The sequence below is a fragment of the Sorex fumeus genome, unplaced genomic scaffold (genome assembly GCF_029834395.1).
Source record: "Sorex fumeus unplaced genomic scaffold, SorFum_2.1 ptg000007l, whole genome shotgun sequence".
NCBI lineage: Eukaryota > Metazoa > Chordata > Mammalia > Eulipotyphla > Soricidae > Sorex > Sorex fumeus.
In genome coordinates, this window is record NW_026606064.1 from 47,651,345 (window position 1) to 47,666,253 (window position 14,909).

Consider the following 14,909-nt stretch of genomic DNA (forward strand, 5'->3'; position numbering starts at 1 on the left):
TAATATTAAACTGGAACTTTTCTTTAAAAGGATATGTATGAGTGCAAGAGAGTGTTAAAGGAGAGTGTGGATAAAAGAATTGCATGTTTTTAGATATTCTGCAGGTGAACTTTTATTTTCTTGATTATAGTTCATTTTTCAGTATTTTGTTGAGTATAATTAGAATTAAATTTAACAACAGTGAGAGAGATGATTCAAGGGCTAAGACACAAATCTTGTATGTGATTGAGCCTGGTTAAGTCCTTAGCACCTCATGGTCCCCTAAGCTTTTCAGAGTACAGCTTTGGAGGCCCCTGAGCACTGTTGGGGTACCCAGTTGGGCGTCATGGCAAGGACTGAACTATACAGCATCTGCTCACCTTAGTATTGAACCACATGCCAGGTTGACCAAGTATCACTGCAGCTCTGTTAAGCACCATTCAGGAGCCCCTACCCACAAATTACTTTGACATCTATTGATATGCCTACAACATTCATTCATTCATTCCCCTCATTTAACAAGTATTTGCTGAACACCAATCATATGTACTAGGTATTGTATAAGGTTACTAAGATACAGTAATAAATATAATAACAAAAATCTTTATTCTTTCCCAGATGGAGGGCAAAACCATATATAAAAACATGACAGTTAAAAAAAAATCCTTGCATGTGCCAACTCCAGTTCAATCCTAGGCATCATTTGTTATCCCCCAAGCACTGGCAGTGTAATCTCTGGGCACAGAGTAGGAATATATCCTGATCATAGCTAAATCTGGACCCAAACAAAAACAATATGAAAGCAAACAAAAACTCCAACTCAGAACATCACTTTTCCCCCTGATCAGAAATTCCCTCCCCACGAAATAGATAAGGATAAGGAAAGTTGCTAAACTACCCTGGCTTCGCTTCACCCGCCCTAGTTCCAGGAAACTGAGGAAACTCAGTGTCAGAGGCCCTGCTTTTTACTCAGGATTGCCATTTTGCTCCCTGTGTCTTCATTACTTATGTAAATATACAAAGACATCCTAACTGTAGGTGCCTAACCATGTAACAACACAAAAGAAACATCTCCAAACTGTAAAGGTCACAATGGTAAAGTAGTGCAGAACCATGACAGAAGTTTCAACCAGTAATAATGATCTATATAGCCTCTCAAATTTTCCACTTTAAAGTGGAAATGTAATCGTCCGATTCGGGTTGTTAGGCATTCAAATGAATCAATGCTTGTGACTAAGTTTGTGTTGACAAGGATACCGACACCACCGACGCCTCTTTTATCGCATGTTCCAAGGAACAGTTCTTCTCCAGTGTCGAAAACAGCATGATGAGATTGATGTCTTCTTGTTTCGGTCAGACCAATGATGTCGTACTTGATCTTTCGTGCTTGTACCATAAGGTCTTCAATGGATGCAGCAGATGCCAGCGTACGAGCATTAAAAGTACAGACAATCATTTTTGTTTTTCTGCGTTTTGGTAGCCTATGTCTGCCTTGGTGTTTTTATCAGCTTCTCCTTCCATATCCTTCTCGACTCTGCATATTCAGGGTTAGGGAAATGAGATCCATTTATTACTGGATCTAACTACCGGCAGTTTCTATCTTTGTTGTCTATGCACCAACATCCAGTTATGGTGAAAAAGAAACTGAGAAGTTCTACATGGAGCTGGAGAAATTCTATAAAGAAGATCATACCTTCTACAAGATCATTGTCGGTGATTTTAATGCCAAAATAGGACCAAGAAGATCAGTCGATGAACTCCACATCGGAACCCATGGCCTGGAATTGAACGAACAGGGTGACAGACTGTCTGAGTTCATCATGTCAACCAAAACCTTCCATGGTAACTCACAATTCCAAAAGGCTGAGTCTAAACGTTGGACATGGGAGTCTCCCGATGGACGGTTCCACAATGAAATAGACCACATCATATTCAATCGGCGGTTTTGCCTAACCGATGTTGCTGTTGTCCCAAAATTCCAAACGGGATCAGACCACCGTCTTCTTCGTGCAAAATTCTACCTCACAGAACGAGGAGAAAAGAATGCAAGGTTTAAGAAGAGGACTCCCAGAACAACCACCAACTGGGAACTCTTTGGCTCTGTTGCGGCAACATGGGAAGATGCCATCATTGACAACATTGATGAGGAATACGATCGAATGATTCAGCACCTCCATGATTGTGCAAGGAATGCCAAGAGAGAGATAACCACAAAAAACGGTCTTTCTTCGAACACTCTTGAACTTATTCGCCAACGTGGCTTGGCACGTGCCTCAGGCAACCACAAGCAAACGTCCGAACTGGCAAAACAGTGCAGAAAAGCCATCAAGAATGACCTCAAAAACAGGAGAGCAGCAGTACTGGTAGATGCAGCAGAAGCTGGGAAAAACATTCGTAATGCCCGCCTGTCCTTCACCAACTACAAAACCAAGATGACTGCCCTCCGACATCATGATGGATCTATCACATCTTCCAGAAGGGCAATGGAGAAGATTATTCATGACTTCTACTCAGATCTCTTTAATAGCCACATCCACTTGCCCACATACCACATACCACATGATGGATATGTCGTTCCCAATGTTCTCCCTTCTGAAATCCAACATGCCATCTCGTCGGTAAAGAAACAAAAAGCACCTGGCCCAGACAAGATCAGACCTGAACACCTGAAGAACTTACCATCAGTACTCATCAATACATTGGCTCGACTCTTCACACGCTACCTGTCTGAATGCAAGGTTCCATCCCAATGGAAAACCAGCAAGACTATACTACTATACAAGAAAGGAGACATCCACGACATTGGCAACTGTCGCCCAATCTGCCTATTGTCTGTCATCTACAAACTATTCACTCGAGTCATCCTGAATAGGATTAGCAGAACACTAGATGAAGGACAACCATGTGAACAAGCTGGATTCCGAAAAGGATTCAGTACCGTTGACCATATCCACACAATAACCAAGCTCATTGAGGTATCTCGGGAGTTCAAGATGCCGCTCTGTCTAACGTTCATTGATTTAAAGAAGGCCTTTGATTCTGTTGAGACGGAAGCGGTCATGGAAGCCCTAGCCAATCAGGGCGTACAAACTCAATACATCAGGATCCTTCGTGAGCTCTATTGCGGATTCACTACCAAGATCTCACCATTCTACAAAGAAGTAATCATCCATATCAAGAGAGGGGTTCGGCAGGGTGATACCATTTCACCAAACCTCTTCAGTGCCACCCTCGAGAACATCATGCGATGACTAGAATGGGAAAACATGGGAGTGAAGATAGATGGTCGGCAACTACACCACCTCCGCTTTGCTGATGACATCGTTCTAATAACACCAAACATCAGCCAAGCGGCACAAATGCTGAACGACTTTGACCGTGAGTGTGGAAAGGTAGGACTACAGCTGAATCTTACGAAGACAATGTTTATGAGAAACAGCCTTGTTCCTGACGCTCCATTTGCTCTCAACGGAACCACCATCTCCGAATGCAACAGTTATATATACCTAGGTCGAGAAATCAACATGATGAATGACCTGGCACCTGAGTTGCGCAGGAGGAAGAGAGCGGCTTGGAATGCCTTCAAGAGCATTGAAGAAATAACTAAAAGGACAAAGAACCTCCAGCTACGAGCACATCTCTTTGATTCCACTATTCTTCCTGCATTAACATATGCCTCAGAGACCTGGACCCTACGAAAACAGGATGAGAACGCTATTCGGGTTTCTCAAAGAGGAATCGAAAGAACTATGCTTGGAATATCACGATTCACTCAAATGAGAGATAGAATCCGGAGTTCTGATCTTCGTCAATGCTCAAGAATCAGGGACGCTGTCTCATTTGCCAAGACATCAAAAATCAGATGGGCTGGACACGTAATGAGGTTTACAGACAACCGCTGGACTAGAGCCATTACTGATTGGGTTCCACGAGACATCAAAAGATCACGTGGACGCCCACCTATAAGATGGTCAGACTTCTTCGTCAAGACCCTAAATGATCGGTTTGAGGCTCTACATGTTCCTAAAATGAACAGATACCATTGGGCTACGCTAGCACGCAACCGGGATGAATGGAGACGTTACTGGCACCCGCTCGAATAAATCGATGAATAACGGGGATTAAGTGATTAAGTGATAAGTGAAAGTGGAAATGTGGAGGATGATTTTTTTCTGTTTATTTTTTAATTTTTAATGAATCACCGTGAGATACAGTTACAGACTTACAAACTTTCATGCTTACATTTCAGTCATACAATGATCGAGTAACCCATCCCTCTACCAGTGCTCATTCTCTACCACCAGTGTTCCCAGGATCCCTCCCACATTTCCCCCTGCATCCCCATCCCACCCCTCACCTCTGTGGCAGGTGGATTCCCTTTTTACTATCTCTCTCCTTGAGGGTGTTGTGATCTGCAATGCAGGTATTAAGTGGCCATCATGTTTGGTCAATAGTCTACTGTCCGTACACATCTCCCATCCTGAGTGGGTCATCCAAACATCCTTTACCTGGTGATCCCTTCTCTATCTGAATTGCCTTTCCCCCGCAACATGTGAGGCCGGTTTCTTGGCCATGGAGCAATCCTCCTGTTCCTTGTCTCTACTATCTTTGGGTGTTAGTCTCCCATTTTGTTATGTTCCACAAATGAGTGCAATCTTCCTATGTTTGTCCCTCTCTTTCAGACTCATTTCACTTAGCATGATACTCTCCATGTTAATCCATTTACATACAAATTTCACTTTTCTAACAGCTGCATAGTATTTCATTGTGTAGATGTACCCAAGTTTCTTTAGCTAGTCATCTGTTCTTGGGCATTTGGGTTTTTTCAAGATTCTCATGGTTGTAAACAGTGCTGCAATAGACATACGAGTGCAAATGTCACCCTAATACCAAAAGCAAACAGACACCACACAAAAAAGAAAATTACAAGCCGATATCTCTGATGAACACAGATGCGAAGATCCTCAATAAAATATTAGCAAATAGAATCCAACAACTAATCAAAAAGATCATACACCACAACCAAATGTGATTCATTCCGAGGATCCAAGGATGGTTTAACATTTGGAAATCAACATAATCCATAATATCAACAAAAGAAAAGATAAAAACCATATGATCATATCAGTAGATGCAGAGAAAGCATTTGACAAGATCCAGCACCAGTTTATGATGAAAACTCTTACCAAAATAGGTATAGAAGGAACCTTCCTCAATATAGTAAAAGCCATCTATCACTATCCTACTGCAAGCATTATCCTCAGTGGGGAAAAACTAAGAGCCTTCCCTCAAAGATCAGGGACAAGACAAGGATGCCCACTATCACCACTTCTGTGCTATATAGTACTGGAATACTATATATTATTGCAATAGCGGTTAGGCAAGAAAAAGATATTAAGGTCATCCAGATAGGAAAGGAAGAAATCAAGCTCTCACTATTCGGAGATGATATGATACTATATTCAGAGAACCCCAAAGCCTCTACCAAGAAACTTCTAGAAACAATAGTCCTAAATAGTAAAGTCTCAGGCTATAAAATCAGTACACAAAAGTCCATAGCTTTCCTATATGCAAATAATGAGAGAGAAGAAAGTGACATGAAAAAAGCAATCCCACTCACAATCATGCCTCAGAAAATCAAGTACCTTGGAATCAGCTTAATTAAGGAGGTAAAGGACCTGTACAAAAAAAACATTACTTCACGAAATAAAAGAGGACATGCGGAAATGGAAACATATCCCTTGCTCATGGACTGGGAGAACTAACATTGTCAAAATGGCAGTACTCCCCAAAGCATTATACAGATTCAGTGCGATCCCTATAAGGATGCCCATGAAATTCTTCAAAGAAGTGGATCAAACACTCCTGAAATTCATTTGGAACAACAAATCCCCATGAATACCTAAAGCAATTCTAGGGAAAATGAAAATGGGAGGCATCACCTTCCTCAACCTCAAACTCTACTGCAAAGTGGTAATAATTAAAACAGCGTGATACTGGAACAAAGGCAGAGCAGTAGACCATGGAACAGGGTTGAATATCCTTACACACACCCTCAAATATATGATCATCTAATCTTTGATAAAGTAGCAAGAAATGTGAAATGGAGCAAGGAAAGCCTCTTTAACAAATGGTGCTGGCAAAACTGGACAGTTACATGCAAAAAATGGGCTCAGACCTCTACCTAACACATGTATAAAAGTTAGATCAAAATGGATTAAAGACCTCAACATCAGACTGGAATCCATAAGGTACATTGATGACAAGGTTGGCCAAACCCTCCACAACATTAAAGCTAAAGATATCTTCAGAGATGACTCGCCACTGACCAGGCAAGTAGAAACAGAGATAAACAAATGGGACTATCTTAAATTAAGAAGATTTTGTACCTCAAAAGAAATAGTGAATAGAATACAAAGACAATCTACAGAATGGGAACGGATATTCATCCAATACCCATCTGATAAGGGGTTGATATCAAGGATATACCAGGCACTGGTTGAACTCCACAAGAAGAAAACATCCAACCCCATAAGATAATGGGTGATGAAATGAACAGAAACTTTCTCAAAGAAGAAATCTGAATGGCTAAAAGACACATGAAAAAATGCTGTACATCACTAATCATTAGGGAGCTACTGATCAGAACAACAATGAGATATCATCTCAAACCACAGAGACTGACCCACATCCAAAAGAACAAAAGCAAACGGTGTTGGCGTGAATGTGGGGAGAAAGGGACTCTCCTTCACTGCTGGTAGGAATGCCGACTGGTTCAACCATTTTGGAAAACAGTATGGACATTTCTTAGAAAATTAGAAATTGAGCTCCCAGCAATATCACTTCTAGGAATATACCCCAGAGATGCAATAAAGTGTAGTGAAGGATGTTTAATGAGCTCAATAAACAATGAAACAGTCATTGAAACACAAGGGACTCTTAGAGCAGAAATGAGGAAACTACAGGCAGAAATGAACTAATGAATTTGATTGGTGAAATGAAAAACTCACTGAAAGCCTCTGTAGCAGAGTAACAGTAAAGTGAGGTGCAAAAAATCTACAGACAACAGCACTGCACTGTCTGTCCTCCTGTTGCTCATTGATTTGCTCGAGCGGGTGCAGTAATATCTCCATTGTGAGACTTGTTGTTACTGTGTTTGGCATATAGAATACGTCATGGGGAGCTTGCCAGGCTTTGCTGTGTGGGCAAGATACACTCGGTAGGTTGCTGAGCTCTTTGAGAGGGGCGAAGGAATCAAACCTGGCTCAGCCGGACTGGCCATTTGGGTACTTGATCATTGTATAACTGAAACCCAAGCACAAAAATTTGTAAGTCTATAACTGCACCTCATGGTGTTTCACTTTAAATTTTTTTTTTAAAAAATGAGCAAAGAGGCCCAAAAACCATCAAGAACAAAAATGAATATACATCTTTTTAAATGACAGGTTATTATAAGATAATAATTAGAGCTTAAAGGCAGAGCAGAATGACAGTGGTTGGAATTGTAAATGAGTTGTGAATTTAAGTAAGATTGTCTAGATGCAGTTATTATGGAGGAGACTTTTGAGCAAAAACTTTAAGAAGATAGGTGCTTTTGTGGTACACTTACATGAGAAACATGTTCCAGTCAAGAGAGGTAGCCCAAACACAAGCCCCAAAATAAGAAAGTGCCTGTGAGCTCGAATATAACAGAAGGCAGGACTTACTGGAACTTGATTTAACGTTGGAAGTGGAAATAATGATGACTAGTAATATGCTGGAAAAGCTTCCCCCCTTTCTCAGGGTTGTATATGGAGGAGCTCCCAAGTGGTGCTAAAAGGGTCATCTCCTAGTAATTCTCAGCCAACTGAACCAGTTGGTTGAATTGCTAGTGCCTTAGAGTATGTTGCTGCTTGGGCCATGTGGATCTTGTAACTAAAATAGAGCTGGGTACATCCTCCTAATCCCTGTACTCTCTCCCTGAACCATAGCTCTACATTTTTGTTTCGTTTTGGTTTGTTTTTGCTTTTGCCCAAACCTGGTGGTGGTCAGATCTTAGTCATAGTTCTGTGCTCAGGGTTCACTTCTTGAGAGTGCTGGGGGACCACATATGGTTCTAGGGATTGAATTTTGCCGCATGCAAAGCAAGCAACACCCTCTTCTTTCCAACCATCTTCCCATTTTAAAATAAGATTGTCTTCTTTTCCTCCTTAAATTGTAGGAACCATACCTGGTGGTGCTCAAGGGTGGCTGAGGGCTAGGAATGAAACCCAGGTCTCACACTTTTGAAGTATAATTAATCTCTACCACTTGAACCTGATCCCTGGCTTCTGTTTAACTATTGAATTTGTATCAGGTCTTTATATATGTTGCACATAATCTCTCATCAGATACATGATCTGCAAAATTTTAGTAGATTATTCTTTTGTTTGTTGATAATTTCCTTTGCTATGCAGAAATTTGTTGTTTGCTATACTCCTGTAAAGTTTGGTAAAATTTGTCAGTGCAGCCATCTAGTTACCTTTTTTCACTTTTGGTTGGGAGGTAGTTAGCACTGTACTCCCATTGTTAATCGATTTGCTTGAGTGGGCACCAGTAACGACTCCATTGTGAGACTTGTTTACTATTACTTTATTACTGGTTTTGGCATATCGAATACACCAACGGGAGCTTGCCAGGGACAGAGGAATTGAAACCGGGTTGGCCGTGTGCAAGGCAAACGGTCTACCTGCTATACTGTCGCTCTAGTCAGGAGTGTTTAATTAGGAATATTTCCATTTCTTCTAACTTCTTCAGTTTGTGTGTAATTGTTCAGAATAGATTCATATACTTTCTATTTCTGTGGTATCAGAACATGTCCTATTTCATTTCTGATTTTGAGATGATTTAGAGACCTCTCTTTATTGGTGAATTTAGTTAAAAGTTTGTTGATTACATTTTTATAAAACCAGCACTTAATTTCACTGATCTTTTCTATTTTCTTTTTTTCTCTATTTTATTATTTATCCATCCTCTTTGCTTTACCTTTCTTCTAGTTTCAAGGCTTATTAAGTTTCTTGTATAAAATTATTTGAGATAATTTTGTGTTTTAGTATATGAATGATCACTGTGAACTTCTTAGAACTGCTTTTGTTGTGTTTTGTAACTTTGGTATGGTATATTAACTTCTACTTGTCTTAGTAGTCTTGATTTTTCTATTTATGTCTTTCAAAAGATTTTTGTTTTGTTTTAAGCACCATAATTTATACTGTTGGTACTGGGAGTCTTTAATGTTAAAAAAAATTTTTTTTCTCAACATCACACCATCCACCAAAGTGGCTTCACTTCAGCTTCACTCCACCATGTCAGTCACATCAATGTCATGTCCTCCCCTCCCCCAGCCCTCGACCCAATTCCTTCTACATATTTAGTGTTCAGTAGTATGTTGTTTAGTCTCCATAAATATAAGAACTTTCATTTTTCTTGTTCTTTTAGTTTTATGCCATTGTGTTCTAACAGTATGTTAGGTATTATTCGGTCTTATTAAATTTAAGACTCGTTTTGTAACTAGAGTAAGAGAGAGAGAGAGTATGTATGAAATAAGATAGTTCTTATTGAAACTTAATTACAACTATGTGAGGGGACAGAAAGAGAAATATACAAGTTTGAGAGGGAAACAGTCTTCTCCAGAATGGAAATCAGCAAGATAAGAAACAGAGACAAATAAGAGAAAGACATATTCTAGGGAACATGGGCTTGAGGAGCAAGCCATGACTGGAGAATATTTTATGGAGTCCAGTTGAGAAATATGAATTCTTCTGTTGTTTGGGATGGAATGTTTTGTATGTGTCTCTTCCTAGTTGTTCAATTCTTTGTGCATATCTATTTACTATTATTGTTTCCACTTGCTTAGGATATCTTTTTCCATCCCTTCACTGTAACTTTATATAGACTTTATAAAGTGAGTATCTTATAGTTAATATAGATAAGGCTATATAGGTATAGATAAAGACAAAATGAATCTCTTATAGAGAAGTCTTAAATGTCTTATTTGAAACATAAGGCATTCATTTAATCACTTCATGTTTTGATTGGAGAATATAATCTATTTCTACTTAAAGTAATTGTTGATAGGTAATAACTTATTACTGTTTTCTGAGTTTTTTTGTGGTTACTCTGTCTCTCTTTGTTTCTCTATCTTAAAATGTGAACTGATGATTGTCCCTAGTAATGTCCTTTGATTTATTTCTCTTTATCTTTTATGTATCTATTCTGATCCAAAGATCATGTTTTATGTTTATTGTGAGACATACATAAAATATAGCTGTAACAGTCTATTTTGACTGCTTGTAAGGCAAATTCCTTACAGTGATTCCTCCGCCCCTCTCGGAGAGCCTGGCAAACTACCGAGAGTACGAGAGTATCTCGCCCGCACGGCAGAGCCTGGCAAGCTACCCATGATGTATTCGATATGCCAAACACAGTAACAACAAGTCTCACGATGGAGATGTTACTGGACCCGCTCGAGCAGATCGATGAACAACGGGAGGACTGTGACTGTGACTGTGAACAGTCTATTTTATAGTTTAATATTATATTTTAATATTTTATATTTTTCTGTTTTAACAATTTTTTCTCCCTATTATGTAATTATTTTAAATATTTTCTGTACATATGTTTTAGAAGAGATATTTAAATATCCTCTATCTCTGCTGTTGTATATTTTTTCAGTGTGAGATAATTTTAAAAATTTAAGATAACCTGTTACATTGTTTTTAACCCATGTTTTTACCTGTCAGACTCTGTCTTCCTTCCTGATAACATTTTGTTGTTTGTTTTAAAAGAATGTCCCTTGGTCATTTTTAAAGGAAAGGCCAAGAAATAGTTTTGTTCATCAGTGTCTTAATTTCTCTTTATTGTTAATGAATATTTGTGATAAGTATGTGATTCAGAGTTAAGTGACTTTGTTTTAGATATTGTGTCACTTCCTATAAGTCTGCATGAAATTTTTGTGGAAAAATCTGCTGTTAATCTGAGTATTTGTGTATTTGTTTACATAAGATTTTTTCCCCTTCCTCTCCGGCTGCTTTTCAGCGTTTTTCTTTTTTATTTTTTTAATGGATCTTTTGGTGTAGATTTCTTTCAGTTTGTTCTGTTTAAAGTTTTGAACCTGTAATTTTTTTTCTACTTGACTAATTTGGTAGCTTTATACATCAAATATATTTATTATTATTATTATTATTATTGCTTTTTGGGTCACACCCGTCGATGCTCAGGGGTTACTCCTGGCTCATGCACTCAGGAATTGCTCCTGGCGGTGCTCGGGGGACCGTATGGGATGCTGGGAATCGAACCTGTGTCGGCCTTGTTGGCTGCGTGCAAGGCAAACGCCCTACCCGCTGTGCTATCGCTTCAGCCCCAATTTTATTATTTTTTAGACCTGCCTATTTTCCTTCTTTTTCAGGGTTTTGGGTAGCATGAATATTAGAATATTTTTGCTGTCATCTCACAAGTTTCTGAAGTTCTGTTTATTTCTAATTGTTTTCTGTTCTTCAGATTAATTCTCCTATTATATTTATGTTCAAGAATTCTTGTCCTTTGATATTTTTTGGTTTGTGTTATTGAATCCATTTTTTATTTATTTTTAAAATTTCCATTCTTTTTCTTGAATTCTCTAATTACCAACGCTATCCATGTCTTTGCTCACTTGTTTATTCATTTTAAGGATGTTCATATTTATTCACTTAAAGGATGTTAATTATTGGAGCATTTAAAAAGAAACCTGTTTTAATGTATTGTTATTCTGAACATCTGTTGCAGTGTCAGAATTTGTTTGTTTGTTTATTTGTAATACAAATTGAGATTTCCTAATTCTTCATAGGATGAATGATTTTCAGCTTAAAGGAGCTGGAAAAGCTTCTTAATTTCCACTGAAACTTTGGTGGATTAACTCCATTATCATTGTGAATTAGGTGGGCCTCATGAGTGGCTTACGTGAGGCAGAGAGGAGAGATAGTCACTTTGTGCTGATCTTCCTCTGTCACCCCGAGACTAGCTGGAAGACTAGGACTGATAAAGTCTGAGATGAGACCCTGCTTGGCCCGGGCTGGAGTCCCACCAGCCCAACCAGGTGGCCATCAAGCCACACCTGATGCCCACTTCGTCTACTCAGCATGGGAGTTTATCCCTACCTGATTTCTCAGGGAGCCACTGACACAAGTTGGAGCAAGGAATTGCTCTTTATAGGAAAGGAAAGTCAGTCCTAAGCCTTACCCAGGGCTACCGAGTTCTCGCAGAAAAGAATTTCAGGAGTAGATGGGCAGTGAATTAAAACAGATTTTATTTGGAGGGTTTTAGGGAGAGGGAGGTAGGAGAGAAAATGAGTAAGTAACACACTCAAGAGAGAACACGGTCTTCTCCAAAATTGGAGAGAGCCTCTGTACACATACCTGCATTAGATATGAAAGCATGAAAGTACACATACCAAGAGGGGAAATGCAGGCGCCACATGTGCTTGGGCACCGCATGTGCTCAGCCATGTGGGCATAGGCAGCACATAGGCTTGGACAGCATAAATGCACCCTTCTTTTTTTCAATGTGGCATTTTAATACAGGGTTTTTCCCAAGTTGGGACTTTCTAGCTAGGTAAGGCACTTGCTAGGGTGGTTGCCAAGGGGGTCGAGTTGGGAGTGGTCTTCTTTGTAAACTCCTTTTCTTGATTTGTTCCTGCTGAATCTTCTCTTGAAGGGTGGGTCCAGCCTTCTCTGTGCTGGGTTAGCTGAGGGTTAGTCAGATTAAAGGAAGGAATTGAGATTCTTGAGGAATTTCCTTCAGGCCCTTTCTGTAGGGAGGGAGTCAATCTCCTCAGGATCTGCTGCTGGAGAAGATCTTACCAGGTCTTGCTTTCTGTATCCACCAGGTTGGTCAGCCCTAGGACTAGTGGCTTTATTATAATACTTGCCAGAAATTTTGTTGCCCTGATGTGGAAGGTCCCTTCCCTAATCCACCTGCCTACATCAATTGTTCAAAGGTGAAAATTCTTAATTCTATTAGAAGTACCCCAGTGGCAGTATTCCAGTGAAGAGGAGGTAAAATTCTCCTTTCATTACAGCTTTGTGAGAAATAGAAGTTTGTTTCTCCATATAGCTTCCACTGAATGAATGTGGGAGAATCTTTTACCATTCAGTGGAATTATCCTCACTTCCTGTCAACCCTTCTCTGGCCACCCTCAGATATAGATGCTTGTGTCTTCAGGTATTATAAATCTGGCTCCTACTTGTTCTTTGTTGATTCATGTGGATTTGGAGCCACCGCTTATATATGTTTATAATGTTTATAACTGTTTATAATAGTTTATAATGTTTAACTGAAGCATAGTACTTATTTTCTAAGATTTTTTCTCTTTTTTGCCACTTTTCTAATTCCTTATTTAGAAATAAATTTGTTGGGGATTATATTCTCTGCATATGTTGGCATATCTAGGTTGTCAGCTTCTTCAGATTTAAGTCTTGAGATAGATGAACCAAAATTAAAACTCAGGGAATTCAGCACTGTACTGTTAGCAGTGAACTCTTTTTTCTCTCCAAATTTTAGATCCTTCTTGTATTTATATTATATATGTTCAGCATTTTAAGTTATGCTTAATGAAAACTATCAAAAGCAATTCTGTTCCATATTTGGGAAGCAAATTCCCTAGAGTAAGTTTATAAAATTTAAATCTGATCATGGCATACTGATTTAGGGGTTTCCTGCTACTTCCAGGAGAAAAAAAAGAAAATTCTTAATTTTACTCATCATTGACTTACATGTATTTTTTTTTCCTCTTACTAATTGCTCTCCTACAAATTTCAATTACAATAAACAAATTTTGTTCCACTTAATTGCGTCTAGATTGCTCACATATTTTGTTGGTCTTCCCTTCCCTTCTCTCTTTCCCTCCTTTTCTCCTCTCTTCCTCACTTCATCTTCTCTTTTCTACTTCTTTATTTGTTGTTTTACTCACAATTGCTTCTCTATATATTTTGTATCACTGACATAGAAGTCTTTAAATTTATGTATGGCTTTACTAGCTTCATCACTAGACTTATAGGCAATCTCCTTGTAAATTGAAACTGTTGATCTGTCCAAGTATTTTAATAGTACTCGGAATGTGAGAACCCCCCTGAAGTCAATTATAAAAAAAAAAGTTAAATTCTATTGCGAGCTGTGACACCTAAAATCAACGTGATACCTGTCACGGTCACGGTCATGGTCCTCCCATTGTTCATCGATTTGTCGAGCGGGCCCAGTAACGTCTCCGTTGTGAGACTTGTTGTTATGTGTGTGTTTGGCATATTGAATACCTCACGAATAGCTTGCCAGGCTTTGCCGTGCAGGCTCGATACTCTTGGTAACTTGCCAGGCTCTCCAAGAGGGGCAGAGGAATCAAACTTGGGTCGGCCATGTCGGCTGCAGCAAGGCAAACGCCCTACCCACTGTGCTATCGCTCCAGCCCATAGTAAAAGTTACATAGCAAAAATGACCATTTAGGGCTGGAGCGATAGTACAGAGGGTAGGATGTTTGCCTTGCACATGGCCAATCTGGGTTCGATCCCCAACATCCCATATGGTCCCCCAAGCACCACCAGGAGTAATTCCTGAGTGCAGAGCCAGGATTAACCCTAAGCATAGCTGAGTGTGACCCCCCCCCCAAAAAAAAAAGCAAAGCAAAAAAAAAAAAAGACCATTTAAGTACATTTAACTGACTTTAGGTACATTCACAGTTATGTGAAACTATCACTGCCACCTTTATTGTAGCGCCTTAACATCTCCTCTACAAGTTTCTACCCATTAAATAATAACCTTTCTTTCCTTTCATACTCCAGTTCCTTTGTAAACCCTTACCCCATTCTTTATTCTGTGCTTCATTCTTTCATTGTGTCTTTCATTCTTTCATTGTTCTCCTTTGCTTATGGTTTCTGCATCCATACACA

At 39.3% G+C, this 14,909-nt stretch overlaps 1 protein-coding gene across 16 annotated transcripts in view; it reads left to right on the forward strand.

Annotated features, from left to right (window-relative positions):
• The window catches only part of CDC42BPA (CDC42 binding protein kinase alpha), a 309,339-nt gene that overhangs the window by 159,136 nt on the left and 135,294 nt on the right, over nucleotides 1–14,909 (forward strand). The window lies entirely within an intron of this gene.